Raw genomic sequence first — 15,230 nt, forward strand, 5'->3', positions numbered from 1 at the left:
CGTGACAGTCACCGTCGCCGGACCTTTCTTCCCTTGCCGCGGGCGACCTCCGTGCGCCGCGGTCGTCCCGATAGTTCTCAGGACGTACTCTTTCAGCTTCCCATCTTGAATCAGGGCCTCAATCTGACGCTTGAGTTGATAGCATTCGGATGTCAGGTGCCCGTGATCTTGATGGTAGTCACAGTACTTGCTTTGATCCCTCTTGGCGGGATCCTTCGTGAGCGGGGTCGGGCTCCCCAACTTGTCACGGTGCAGAGCCAGGATTTGCTCCGGCGGAGTGTTCAGAGGAGTGAATGGCGAGAACCTCCGGAAGCTGTCGACGTGCGACGGCTTCGGCCCGGGGAGGGAACGGCCGTTAGGGGCCTGGCTTCCCTTATTCCTCCTCTTTCGGGGGTCGGGACGATCTTCATCTCGATCGTCGCGGCGGCGACTCCCCTGTCCTCCTGCCTTTCGGCCATCTCGGCCATCGAGATAGTCCTCGACTCCCATGTATGTGCGGGCTCTTGTCATCAGCTCCGCCATGTCACGCGGGACTTGGCCAACAATAGACTTGAGGAAGTCGCTCGTGCGCACTCCCTCGGTGATCGCCGTGATGGCGTCCCTGTCGTCGAACCCTTCGACCTTGTGAGACTCCTCGGTGAAGCGAGCGAGGTATTGTCTCAACGTCTCGTCTCTTCCTTGTCGGATAGAGAGGAGGTGGGTCTTCGGCTTCTTTTGCGCCACGAGGGTGGCGAATCGGGCGAGGAAAGCCTCTCGCAAGGCCCGGAAAGACGGGATGCTTCCCGGCCTCAAGCTTCGGAACCACTCAAACCCCGAGCCTGTGAGGGTCAGGCTGAAGGCTTGGCAGAGGGTGGCGTCCGCCTGCCCCTGCATAGTCATCCACGTCTCATAGTGTTGGACGTGGAAGTGGGGGTCCGTACGTCCATCGTAGGGGGGAATGGACGGTAACTTGAAGTTCCCCACGCATGGTTGCGCGAGGATTTGCGCGGCGAAGGGAGAGTATGATTCCTCGATCCCTCTGTGCGGCCTTTGCCTCCCTGACTCCCTCATTTCGATGATTTGATTCTGGAGGCTTTGAATCATCGTGACCATGTCGAGCCCGTTAGCGGGGCCGATCGTCGGGGCCACGGGAGTCACCGGTTGGCGTTCGTTGGACGCTTGGTCCACGACATTGGCCTGCGGCCGGCCAAGAGTTACGGCGGGGAGCGCGTCCCTTCGAGAGTTTAGCCTTTGGCGGAGATCCTCCCCTCGGGAGTTTCTCTGCGCCGTCAAGCGCTCTCTAAGGTCCGCACTCGGTGCGGGGCGAGGTGAGGTCGCCCTTGGTCGGGCCGTCCGGCGGGCGCTTCGGCTGTCGGCCCCATCATCTACCAGAGTCGCTCTCTCCTCGGCGAGGGGCCGTGTCCGGCCACCTCTTGAAACCGAGGGGGCGAGTCCCCGGGAATGTGACCGTGCCTGCTGCCGCGCTATGTGCGACGGTCCGGCCAAAGCGTCATTGGGCCTCTCGGGCCGCGAAGGGGCGAGGCTAGGCGTTGCCTCGTTGGTCCTCGACTCCCCCACATATTCGGAGTCGTAGTAGTCTTTGGCGGACCTATCTTCAACGTCATAGCCGAGGAGGTCGGCTATGAGCGAACCGTCGACGCCGGGGCGGTCAAGGAGCTCCGCAAGCCGCCGGGCCGTGTCCTCTCGGAGCACGGCCTCGGGGTCAACCATCGGGTCTTGGGGCTGGCTCTCGCTATCGCGAGGTTGCCCTTCAAGACGATGTGCGAGGCGTCGAAGACCGTACCTCGAGCTCGTCGCTCGGGTACCCGCGGAGGTAGTGGGAATGTGACTCATCTCTCGAGAGTCGTGGGAACAAAGGGAGAAAACTGGTAGAGGGAATGCGTCGTCAAGGTCGAGAGATCCCTAGCGCCAAAATGTTGTCGCAGTTTTTCGGACAACGATTTAGGAGTCGTAGACGGTTAGACCCAAGGCCGGACCAAGTGGTCTCGTCTCGACTCGAGCGTGTCGGGCTTGGTATCCTAAGCCGTCCCTTAGCTGTAGATGATCTCTATCTCGTCCAAGCACCTGAAACGTGAACAGAAAGGTGTGAACTACAAAGGGGAAACAGAGGGGTTGCCTCTGTTTACCTCTCCGACGCTCAACATTAGTAGGATTGAGGTGGTTTGTAGAGGGTTTAGTGTTTAGAGGTCGAGACTTGAGAGAAACGAGCGAGGCACGAGTTCGACAGCGTTTCAGTACTCAAATTCGGATTACCTGGGTTGAGGGAGAGACCCTCATATTTATAGGCGGCCAAGAGGTGTTTGAGGAACCCCTTGGCCGAGGGCCGGCCTTGGAGCGCCGGCCGAGGAGGGCCGGTCTTGGAGCGCCGGCCGTGGAGGGCCGGCCTTGGAGCGCCGGCCGTGGAGGGCCGGCCTTGGAGCGCCGGCCGTGGAGGGCCGGCCTTGGAGCGCCGGCCGAGGAGGGCCGGCCTTGGAGCGCCGGCCGAGGAGGGCCGGCCTTGGAGCGCCGGCCGAGGAGGGCCGGCCTTGGAGCGCCGGCCGGGGAGGGCCGGCCTTGGAGCGCCGGCCGTGGAGGGCCGGCCTTGGAGCGCCGGCCGTGGAGGGCCGGCCTTGGAGCGCCGGCCGTGGAGGGCCGGCCTTGGAGCGCCGGCCGAGGAGGGCCGGTCTTGGAGCGCCGGCCGAGGAGGGCCGGTCTTGGAGCGCCGGCCGAGGAGGGTCGGCCTTGGAGCGCCGGCCGTGGAGGGCCGGCCTTGGAGCGTCGGCCGAGGAGGGCCGGCCTTGGAGCGCCGGCCGAGGAGGGCCGGCCTTGGAGCGCCGGCCGTGGAGGGCCGGCCTTGGAGCGCTGGTCCTGGAGGGCCGGCCTTGGAGAGCCGGCCGTGGAGAGCCGGCCACGGCGAGTGCCGGCCCCGGACGAATGCCGGGCCCAGGACGGCCGCCAGCGTGGCCGTCGTCGATCTACCGGACCGAGACGGACCGGTAACACCAACTGACTCCACTAAAGAGTTGACACTGAAAATCTCTCGGTTCAAATGAATTTATTTTCTACTCAAGAATTCAACCTAATTGTAATGAGCGGATCCACAGAATATTATCAGTGTTTACCCTTCATGAATATCATCAGCTAGTCGGGATTTACAAAATTACCATTTTACCCTTCTAGCTGTTATTTCCTCAACTCCTTTGTCGCTTGTGAATAAGTTAGAAACAATGTGTTGACGAGGAGCTAACAAGTCACATTGTTTCATCCAAAAGAGTCAAGACTCAATTTGGACACTGGCCAGTTCATTTATTCACACTCAAAGGAACAAAGCATGAGGTGATATACATTGCATTTCAGGAATCTTGTACATGAATTCCATATCTATGAGAACTTCACAAAGTTACTCATGACATTCTCACAACTTAGTACTTCACCAATAGGCCTTGTTCGGAATCACATAGTGAGTCCAAGATCTGACTTTCTCAAATGAGAATACTAAGGTGTGAAATGACATGTCTCATTTCAGGATTAAGGTAAGCACGATGCAATTCATACATAGTGACTTCGAGACATAAGAGGTTAAATGGTTTGTTCTTATCTTGTCTCTAGAAGTGCACTGGTCAATTTAGTACCTTCGGAAGATACCTAGAAGAACTATAGAGTCTCCAACTCTCAATGCCTCATAACCAGACATCATAGATTCTTCTAACAATCATACTGGGGTCAATAGTCCTTTGACCCTTAGATTGCGAATATATCGTTTTAAGCAAACTACGAAGAGTTTGTTCATGCAAATCAACATTTGTCTCTTCGTAAGTTGTTTAGTTTGTTTATGGACTAAAGACTAATGTTTTATCATAAAGCTTCAAACACACACGGAAGAATGAATGAACGTTTCAACTTTTTATTAATGAATAATCAATTACAAGCAAGAGTCTTCAAGAGACTTTATTACATCAAATGTACAATATAAAGATTACAACTCTTCTTGTGGGCACCATTGACAACAAACTCCCACTTGACTCAAGGAAGATGTGTGTAGTCCTTCATGCCTAATCCCTCTCGATGTTGGTAGAAGACCTTGTTCGCTAGGGCCTTTGTGAATGGATCTGCTAGGTTGTCCACCGTTGAGATCTTCTTCACTTCCACGTCTCCGTGCTGCACGATCTCTCGAATCAAATGGTATTTCCTCTCAAGATGCTTAGAGCGCTTATGGCTTCGAGGTTCCTTTGAGTTAGCGACAGCCCCACTATTATCACAATAAAAGGTCATGGGCTCGTCGACGTTTGGAACAACTTCCAAATACTTAAGGAATTTTCTAAGCCATACAGCCTCTTTGGATGCTTCACAAGCAGCCACATATTCTGCTTCCATTGTGGAGTCAGCAATGCAAGATTGCTTAATACTCCTCCACACAACAGCTCCACCATTAAGGATGAACACAGATCCCGAAGTGGATTTCTTGGAATCCTTATCCGCTTGAAAATAGGAGTCAGTATATCCCGTCATAGTCATGTCAGTACCTGAGTATGTAAGCATAAAGTTCCTAGTTCTTCGAAGATACTTAAGAACATGCTTAACAGCAATCCAGTGCTCGGGTCCAGGGTTGGATTGGAAACGGCTAACTACGCCAATGGCGAAACAGATGTCAGGTCTAGTGCAAAGCATATCATACATGAGGCTTCCTACAGCAGAGGCGTAAGGAATTTTCCTCATGTCTTCAATCTCTTGTGCAGTCTTGGGAGACTGGTCCTTAGAGAGTGAAACTCCATGCCTAGAGGGTGTTTGACCCTTCTTGGAGTCTTGCATCGAGAAGCGATCCATTACCTTATCAATATAAGATGCTTGAGAGAGCGACAGGGTCCGGTTTTTCCTATGTCGAAAGATTTGGATTCCCAGAATGTACGCGGCTTCTCCTAGATCCTTCATATCGAATTGCTTTGCCAGCCAGACCTTAACCTCAGATAACTTACCCACGTCATTACCAATGAGTAGTATATCATCGACATATAGTACCAGAAACACAACTTTGCCTTCGTGTATTAACTTGTAAACACAAGGCTCATCTGTTGACTGTTCAAAGCTGAAGCTCTTTATAGTTTCATCGAATCTAATATTCCATGACCTATATTCTTGCTTTAGTCCATAAATGGATTTAAGCAACTCACAAACCTTGGTCTCTTGACCTTTATCCACAAAACCGTCCGGTTGAGCCATGTAAATGCGCTCGTCAAGATTGCCATTCAGAAAGGCGGTCTTGACATCCATTTGCGAGATCTCATAGTCGAGAGCTGCAGCTATGGATAGGAGTATGCGGATGGATTTAAGCATCGCGACTGGCGAGAAGGTTTCTTCATAGTCAATCCCTTCTTGTTGGGTATAACCCTTCGCCACAAGTCATGCTTTGAACGTCTCGACGTTCCCATCAGGACCCCTTTTCTTCTTGTATATCCACTTACACCCTACGGGTTTAATCCCTTCAGGAAGGTCTACAAGTTTCCAGACTTTGTTGACATACATCGAGTCCATTTCAACTTTCATGGCGTCAAGCCAAAGGTTTGATTCAGAACAAGCCATCGCTTGGCTATAGGAAACAGGATCATCCATGTCAGAGACGGCTACGAGAGAGTCTCCATAAGACATGTACCTGTCAGGCTTTTGAGTAACCCTCCCACTACGTCGAAGTACTACATGACGAGATTCTGATGAGTTAGGTTGTGTTTCAGTTGGGGTAAGAACAGTTCTTACAGATGAGGTATAAGCTTCCTCACCCAACTTTTCTTCAAGCACAATTTTGCTTCTAGGTTTTCCATCCGTCATAAAGTCCTCCTCAAGGAAACGAGCATTCGTGCTTACGAAGGTCTTATCGTCCTCGGGACTATAGAAGATGAAACCCTTGGTTTCCTTGGGATATCCCACAAACAAGCAAAATTCTGATCTACTAGCCAACTTGCTAGTCTTTTGCCTTAGCACATGTGCAGGGCAACCCCAAATTCGGATGTGGCCCAAACTTACTTTACGGCTAGTCCATCTTTCATAAGGAGTACCAAGAACCGTTTTAGACGGAACTTGGTTCAGAATGTAAGCGGCTGTTTCGAGGGCATATCCCCAAAAGGAAAGAAGGAGTGATGAGTAACTCATCATTGATCTAACCATCTCCATAAGAGTTCGGTTCCTTCTCTCTGACACTCCGTTTTGTTGAGGTGTGCCAGGTGCGGTAAGCTGAGAAATGATTCCTTCTTCTTTAAGAAAGTCATCGAAATCTCCAGAAATATACTCACCACCTCGATCAGATCGAAGTGTTTTGATCACTTTGCCAGTTTTCTTTTCCACTAAAGCCCTAAAGACCTTAAATACGTTAAAGGTCTCGGATTTGTGTTTGAGCAAATAGACAAAACAATATCGCGAGTAATCATTGGTGAAGGTTGATGAGTGCGTATTTTACGTACGAATCTGCTCTCGTTTGACTTGGATTTAGCGCGTTCTCAAGTGTTTTTGATGGTTTTAGTGTGGTTATAGTGAATTTCAGGTCAACATAGATTAAAAGTAGCTGTCGGGTCACATATCGATGGAACGGAAGTAAAAGCGATGAATTTGGAGTCAAAATGAAGAAAATGAAGATTTGCAGGCTGGTGCGCAAGACCTCGCGCCGTGAGGATGGATGGCGCGCCGCAAGACGACGAATCCTGACGAAAATAAAGTCGAATTTTGACTTAATCTCAGCCGTTGGATCGTTTTTTAAGGCCCAGATCAGTCCAAAATTGTACTTCGACCTAAACCACTATAAAACATAACTCAGCCTCTATTTTTAGGTTACGCTTTATTTCATTATTGTTTTGGAGAGCTTTTGCAACGGAGAGAAAGCTTATCAACGGAATTGACAAAATCCGATCGGCCGGAACTCCATTAATAGTTTTTCTTCTTCCTTCTTTTTATTTTCTGCTCTTAATTTACTATTGAGTTCTTGAATTCCTTTTTCGTTATAATCATGAGCTCTCTTTGTCATTCTATGCTAGTTTTATTGCTTTTAATCACTCTCCTTGTGTTGATCATGGTCATGAACACCGTTAGAGGCTAAGTCTTTAGCGGGGTTACGATGTAGTCGGGGTTAGATATAGCTTAGGGGTGTCGTTAGGGTTTGATTAGTTATTAACTGTTTCATGAATATGTTTGCTTGTGTGGAAGTGTTCTTAATGCATTATTTAGCTTGATCACCTTTAGAATTGTTTAATTAGAGTTTTTAGCTGCGCGAGAGAGAGTAAAAATTCGTGCCTTTTTTCACTCATCACATTGTTTTAGGTTGCTTGACGGCTTAGACGAGTGTGTAATCGTTAGAATTCTCGCGTTTAGTGTGTTGTCGGTCGTTTTCGGAAAACCCGAGACGCCAAGAAGACACGCCGTTCAAAGGGCCGATGGTCAGGCTGGAGGTCCTGAAGAGCGGCAAGCCTTCTGTCACGAGTCGACTGACAAGTCTTCGTGCCAAATCCTCACATTCCTCGAGTCGAGCCTCGGGTCACTCCTCGAGTCGAGCCTTGAGTTGGTCCTCGAGTCGAGCCTCGAGTCGTTCTCCTCGAGTCGAGCCTCGAGTCGTTCCTCGAGTCGAGCCTTGAGTCGTTCCTCGAGTCGAGCTTCGAGTTGTTCTCCTCGAGTCGAGCCTCGGGTCTCTCCTCGAGTCGCTCCTCGAGTCGAGCCTCGAGTCGTTCTCCTCAAGTGGAAACCTTCATATTTCGCGTGGGAAGAATGGTATTCGAAGACCCCTAAAGGCCCGCAAGAGTCCGGCAAGACGAGCCATTCGCCGCGCGCACAGCACGCTACGCCGGCCAGCCGCGCAGCAAGCAGCGCGCCGCGCCATCAAGCCAGCGCGCGTCCAGTGACCCGCGCGCCGCGCCAAAAGACCCGCGCGCCAGCGCCGCGCGTTGTGCGCCGCTCTTTGTGCGCCGCGCGCTCCGTGCGCCTCCAATTGATGCCGCGCGCGTTCCTAGTCCCACATGGACGAAAAAGAAGCCTTCTAAGGCCCCCAAACACCTATATAAATCCCCTCCCATTGAGGGGAAAGCCATCCAATTCAATCTCATTCATTCTCAAGGAGCTTGAGACTTCTCTCTGCTTCTCTGGATGCCATCCTTGGCCTGAAGCAGCTTCTCCCCGATTTCTCGTTCTCAGAGATTCTGAAGCCCTTTTCGGGGACTCCCGAGTGCCGCCTCTCTTGATCGAACGATTAATCTTGAGCCCACAAGCGCTCTAACGGTTTTTCGACTGAAAATTGCCTACGCTTCTAGCACCCTAGACGCGTCCACCATTTCTGACAAGAAATCGCCTACGCGTCCGGCATTTCCAACTAGGAATCGCCTACGCGTCCGGAATCTCCGCCACAACAAGGAACTCTTGGCTTAGAGTCTTCCACGTCTCCAAAAGAGAGAAAACACACATTCTCTCTCGCATACGCGATCTCCGAAGTTCTAAGACATCGCCGAGGACTCCTCTGCGCCTTGTCTCCTTCGTCGAGCACGCCTCTCCACCAAGGCTCCGCGCCTCATACTGCGTCTCACACGCTTGAACTACGTTCTGACCTGATCCCACACACGGGTACGTAGGCAGCCGACACCAAAGGCACGGTCACTCCTCCTCCTCACCCCCTACCTCTCCCGAGAGGCGGGTTGATCGGAGAAAACCCTAGCTCGAGACTATCGAGTTCACACTCTTGGCCCGGGTGCGATCACTTGGTCCGGCCTTGGATCGAACCGCCCGAGGTTTTAAATAGTTGTTCATTTTTGTGCGACAACATTTTGGCGCTAGAAGGAGGGGGCTTCCCGACCTATTCAGCCCGAAATCCCTTCTGTTCATCTTCTTCTTTTCTTCTGCAAACTCAACTTTCTCGAACTTGAGAAACGATGAGTAGCCAACCACCCGTACGTTCTGAGGGCGTGAACAACCCCGAAAACGTCACTGGGACCAAGAAATACTTCTTGCGCTCCCGAGCGCATGGTGACGAAGAGTCGCTCCATGAAGAGAGCTCGACCCGCTCACCATCTCCATCTCCAGATAGCAGGGACCATCGCATCATGGAGTTGGAGGAGAATGTCCGCCAACTAAAGGCGAAGAACGCGAGGTACCACAGCCGACTGGCTGCGAAGCAACCCGCGCATGACACAATGACCCCCAACAGGGATCCTGAAAACCTCAACGAGGAAAGCCGCGACCGCGACCCTGATTACGAGGGTACTGGCGATTCGAAGGATATCGAGACTTCTCTCACGAAGGACGGGGAACACCCCGCCGTGTTTGAAGCCGGTCCTTCGAACCCCCTACCCCGGACAGGCGACGCGCCGGCTGCTTCTTAAGAGGGAAATTCCCGACGTTCGGCCCTCGACCGACTAGGTCAAAGGGAGAATGTTGCGGAGAGTCAGGGCACGCGGAGAACGCGCCGTCGCAGACGAAGCTTGCGCCTCCGTACGACCAGCCCTGATCTTAGGGACCACCTCACCGCCCAACGCATTGAGCGTGGCGATGACCTAAGAGAGCGACTGAGCTCTCGGCCAAACATCCCTGTAGCAGCTCCAACTAACGGGAACCGCCGCACGGGTCAAAGGTCAAATGAAAGACGACAGGTGCCTCCTCCCGAACAGGGAGTTACTCCGACTGCCGGTCTCGATGTGATCACTATGATCCATAATCTTCGAAATGAAGTACGAGATCTCCGAGAACACAGAATAGGCGGAAGTGCCTATGGGGTCATCGAGGAGAATTCATCGTCTTTCACGGCTCAGATATTGGCCGAGGTGTGTACGGGAAATTTCAAACTCCCGAACCTCGCTCCATACGATGGAAAAGCGGATCCCGCTTACCATATCCAGCACTATGAAACCTGGATGACGATGCAGGGTGTCTCTCCCGGTGCCATGTGCCAAGCTTTTAGTCTTACCCTCGCCGGACCCGGCTTCGAGTGGTTTAAGAACTTAAGGCCAGGAAGCATCCACTCGTTCAAAGACCTGAAGGACATGTTCCTAGCACGGTTCGCTACATCTATGGTCCAAAAGAAGACCAAGATGTACCTGTGGTCAATCAGGCAAGAGGATGGCGAGTCTCTTAGACGATACCTCGCCCGATTCACTGAAGAATCGAATAAGGTCGACCGCTTTGACGACAAAGATGCAATCAATGCCATCATTGAAGGCTTGCATACAAGTGACTTCCTTAAGTCCATCGTCGGCCGTGTCCCTTCTACTATGGCCGAGTTAATGACTCGAGTCAAGACCTTCATGGGAGTCGAAGATTACCTCGATGGCCGCAAGGGCAATAATCAAAGCCCTCACCGTCGAGACGAGCCTAGCAACGAGCAAGGCCACTCCCATAAAAGACGAAATAGAGGGGGTCAGACTTCTAGTGCCGACCTCCGATGCCCCAAAAGCCGCGACTTGCGGAAAACTTCAAAGGGTACTCGTCGTTCACGCCGTTGAACACGACGCCGGATCAAATCCTGGCTTTGGCGCGTGACAAGTTCACTCCCCCGGCTCCAATGAGCAAAGACCCCGCGACCCGTGACCGGTCTAGATATTGCGAGTTCCATCAGGAATACGGTCACCTGACCTCCGAGTGCCACAGTCTTAAAAGGCAGATCTAGGCATTGATCCAACGGGGTGAGCTGAAAGAGTTCGTGTTACGCATGATTAGCGCTGCGGGCCCCACCACAAACAGACCACAGTCTGGCAAGGGAGGAGGAACAGCCGCTTCTGCCGACCGAACCACGGCTACCGCCGACGCCAATCCACAACTCCACGGTGTGACCACCATACTGGGCGGTCCACAAGATGGAGACTCAGCCCGACAGCGGAAGAAATTCCTAAGGGCCGCGTCCCAAGGAGACGCTGCTATGCACGTCAACCTCACCTACGAGGAACCTCCGTCCGTACCTCACGAGACGATGTACTTCACCAACGAAGAGGCCAAGCGAGTTCTGCATCCGCACAAAGACGCGATTGTGCTCAAAGCCCAAGTGGCTAATAACCTGGTGAAAAGGGTTCTCATCGACAACGGCAGTGCTGCCGACATAATATTCAAGTCCACCTTAGAGCGCATGAAGCTCGGGGGGCTATGCCCAACTCCGACCTAAACACCTTTATTCGGGTTCACTGGGGAGAGAGTCATGACCGAAGGCATCATCGATCTACCGGTCACCTTCGGAACTCCCGGAGGCATTGAAGTCGTTCACATGGTCCCATTCCTAGTGGTCGACCGAGAGTCCCCCTACAACGTAATCATTGGGCGACCCACGTTGAACCGGCTAAGGGCAATCACTTCAACATACCACCTACTGGTGAAGTTCCCTACCAAGGATGGAATCGGCATCATGGCTGGAGATCAATCCCAAGCCAGAATATGCTACATCCAGGGAATCGATGGAAAAACTGCTAGAAAGACGGTTAACGCAATCTCCCAGCTCAGGGATAGCGTCGAGTCGACCAAGGTCCTCCGCAAAGTCTATGAAGACACATGCATGACACCTAAGTGCAAGGTAACGACGTCTTCATCCCAAACAGGGAGGGACCCCACAAAGTCTGCCAAGTCGTACATGACGAGATACGCTACATCAAATACACAGACACCGATCCGTCGCCTGTGGAATGCGGAACACTTAAGAGACTACTACCACTAGCCGGCACTCCCCCCATTTTATTTCTTTGCTTTCCAACATTCAATAAGGCCTACGAGCCAATGTTTTAGGATTTCAAATTTTTGTAATATTAATAAAGTTCGATGTTTTTCTTTCAAAATCCACTTTATCAAAGATTTCCAATCATCAAAGATTACACTTGTAAACCCAAAACTCGGGGGGCTAGTGACATAGGCAATGGTAAGTACGCTCAAAATCCTCAAGAAAGTACGCTCCACAAAAAGAAAGCACGCTCCATCAAAACAAAACACCCGAACATAAAACGGGAACAAGCGTGCACGTAAGACGCCTCCGCGGCGCGCCACAAGCCATCCCCGAGATGCAGGCTAAAGACGCCTCCGCGGCGCGCCGTAAGCCATCCCCGAGATACAGGCTAAAGACGCCTCTGCGACGCGCCGTAAGCCATCCCCGAGATGCAGGCTAAAGACGCCTCCGCGGCGCGCCACAAGCCATCCCAGAGATGCAGGCTAAGACGCCTCCGCGGCGCGCCACAAGCCTTCCCAGAGATGCAGGCTAAGACGCCTCCGCGGCGCGCCATAAGCCATCCCAGAGATGCAGGCTAAGACGCCTACATGGCGCACGTAAGACGCGTAAAGGCGCAACCCGTAAGATGCCTACATGGCGCAACCTAAGACGCCTACATGGCGCACCTAAGATGCCTACATGGCGGACTTAAGACGCCTACATGGCGCACGTAAGACGCCTACATGGCGCAACCTAAGACGCCTACATGGCGCACGTAAGACGCAACCTATAAGACGCCTACATGGCGCAACCTAAGACGCCTACATGGCGCACTTGAGACGCCTACATGGCACACGTAAGACGCGTAAAGGCGCAACCCGTAAGACGCCTACATGGCGAAACCTAAGACGCCTACATGGTGCACCTAAGACGCCTACATGGCGCACCTAAGATGCCTACATGGCGCACTTAAGATGCCCACATGGCGCAACCAAGTCGTCCCTCGCGACGCACCTAAGACGCCTACATGGCGCGCTTAAGAAGCCTACATGGCATATCTAGGCCATCCCTCGCGACTTGCCTAGACGGCTAAACGACGCGCTCCGAGTCGCCACAAGGTGTTGCATGTGATGACTAAATCGCAATGCACTTGAAGCCGCCACAAGGCGCACCTAAACCTCCTCGAGTCGAGCTTCCCTTCTCGAGTCGAGTCATCCTCCTCGAGTCGAGCCTTGCACTTCGAGTCGAGTCGTACTCCTCAAGTCGAGCTTCGCTCCTCGAGTCCAATCACTGTCCTCGAGTCGAGCCTTGCTCCTCGAGTCCAATCACTGTCCCCGAGTCGAGCCTAGCCCCTCGAGTTGAGACTTGAGTCGGCTCCCCGAGTTGAGCTTCGCTCCTCGAGTTGAGACTTGATTCAGTCTCCTCGAGTCGAGCCTTGAGTCAGTCTCCTCGAGTCGAGCTTCGCTCCTCGAACCGAGCCTTGAGTCAGTCTCCTCGAGTCGAGTCCCGCTCCTCGAACAAACACCTGGAGCGACCTGAAGAACAGGTCAGCCAAAGTAGAGACCCGCGCTCGCGTCTGGGGAATAAGGGCTGATCTTCCGAATGCAGATGGGGAAGCGTCACCAGAGTTGGAATGGCGGATGCCCCGTGAGACCGACTTATGCTTGATGCGTGGTCAAACTTTTAGCGTTTATCCCCGAGCAGTCGAAGCCCTCCGGTGCGGCAGAGCCTTCCGCCAGGTGCCACTTCGTCTTCTCGAAGCATCAGCCCGCAGCATCAACCTCCGTCTTCGAGACCTCGGAATGAGCACGCCTTCGCAAAATGCAAAAGTGCAGTCGCCTTCCAAGCTTGCCGAGACGGAAGCCATGATCTTCCCCTAATAAGTCACGATTACACAATCGTCGCCCTGCTAGTCACCGTCGAGTCCCATGGACTCCGGATTGATGATATTATCAAGCAAAATGCCATCGAAGAAAGACTTGGGCATGACTTCGCCACAAGATCAACGAGCTGCGACACGCCGGTACGCCTCTACATAAATGCGTGTCCCGTTTGCCCACGCATGTCCCCTTTGCTCCGGGGCTAGAGCGATGGACGCAAACGCGTCTGCCTCGTCCACGTCGAGCTACGTCTCCTATCCGCTTGGATCCTCCTCCACGTGTCGATCACACACTCGTGTCGAGAGAGACGGAAAAGCGAGAGAGAGCACTAGCATTTGCAAGAATATTCTCTATGTTCACAAAAGCTTCGCGACAGCGAAGCCCTGGGAGATAAATTTTCCTCAAACACCCGGCGGAAACAACAAAAAGTTCAGCGCCCCGGGCCTCCCGAGCGATAAACTTGGGGGGCTAATGTTGTCGGTCGTTTTCGGAAAACCCGAGATGCCAAGAAGACACGCCGTTCAAAGGGCCGATGGTCAGGCCGGAGGTCCTGAAGAGCGGCAAGCCTTCTGTCACGAGTCGACTGACAAGTCCTCGTGCCAAATCCTCACATTCCTCGAGTCAAGCCTCGGGTCGCTCGTCGAGTCGAGCCTTGAGTTGTTCCTCGAGTCGAGCCTCGAGTCGTTCTCCTCGAGTCGAGCCTCGAGTCATTCCTCGAGTCGAGCCTTGAGTCGTTCCTCGAGTCGAGCCTCGAGTCGTTCTCCTCGAGTCGAGCCTCGAGTCATTCCTCGAGCCGAGCCTCGGGTCGCTCCTCGAGTCGCTCCTCGAGTCGAGCCTCAAGTCATTCTCCTCAAGTGGAAACCTTCATATTTCGCGTGGGAAGAATGGTATTCGAAGACCCCTAAAGGCCCGCAAGAGTCCGGCAAGACGAGCCATTCGCCGCGCGCACAGCACGCTACGCCGGCCAGCCGCGCAGCAAGCAGCGCGCCGCGCCATCAAGGCAGGGCGCCGCGCCAAGACGCGCCCGTGCCGCCCGCTCCATGCGCCGTGTATCCTGCGCCGCGTCCAGTGACCCGCGCGCCGCGCCAGAAGACCCGCGCGCCGCGCGCCGCTCTTTGTGCGCCGCGCACTCCGTGCGCCTCCAATTGATGCCTCGTACGTTCCTAGTCCCACATGGACGAAAAAGAAGCCTTCTAAGGCCCCCAAACACCTATATAAACCCCCTCCCATTGAGGGGAAAGCCATCCAATTCAATCTCATTCATTCTCAAGGAACTTGAGACTTCTCTCTGCTTCTCTGGATGCCATCCTTGGCTTGAAGCAGATTCTCCACGATTTCTCGTTCTCAGAGATTCTGAAGCGCTTTCCGGGGACTCCCGAGTGCCGCCTCTCTTGATCGAATGATTAATCTTGAGCCCTCGAGCGCTCTAACGGTTTTTCGACTGAAAATCGCCTACGCGTCTAGCACCCTAGACGCGTCCACCATTTCTGACAAGAAATCGCCTACGTGTCCGGCATTTCCAACTAGGAATCGCCTACGCGTCCGGAATCTCCGCCACAACAAGGAACTCTTGGCTTAGAGTCTTCCACGTCTCCAAAAGAGAGATAACACACATTCTCTCTCGCCTACGCGATCTCCGAAGTTCTGAGACATCGCCGAGGACTCCTCCGCGCCTCGTCTCCTTCGTCGAGCATGCCTCTCCACCAAGGCTCCGCGCCTCATACTGCGTCTCACAT

This window comes from Urtica dioica, chromosome 2 (assembly GCF_054948205.1).
Source record: "Urtica dioica subsp. dioica isolate 48M chromosome 2, U.dioica_male_clone48M_v1_H2, whole genome shotgun sequence".
Taxonomy (NCBI): Eukaryota; Viridiplantae; Streptophyta; class Magnoliopsida; order Rosales; family Urticaceae; genus Urtica; species Urtica dioica.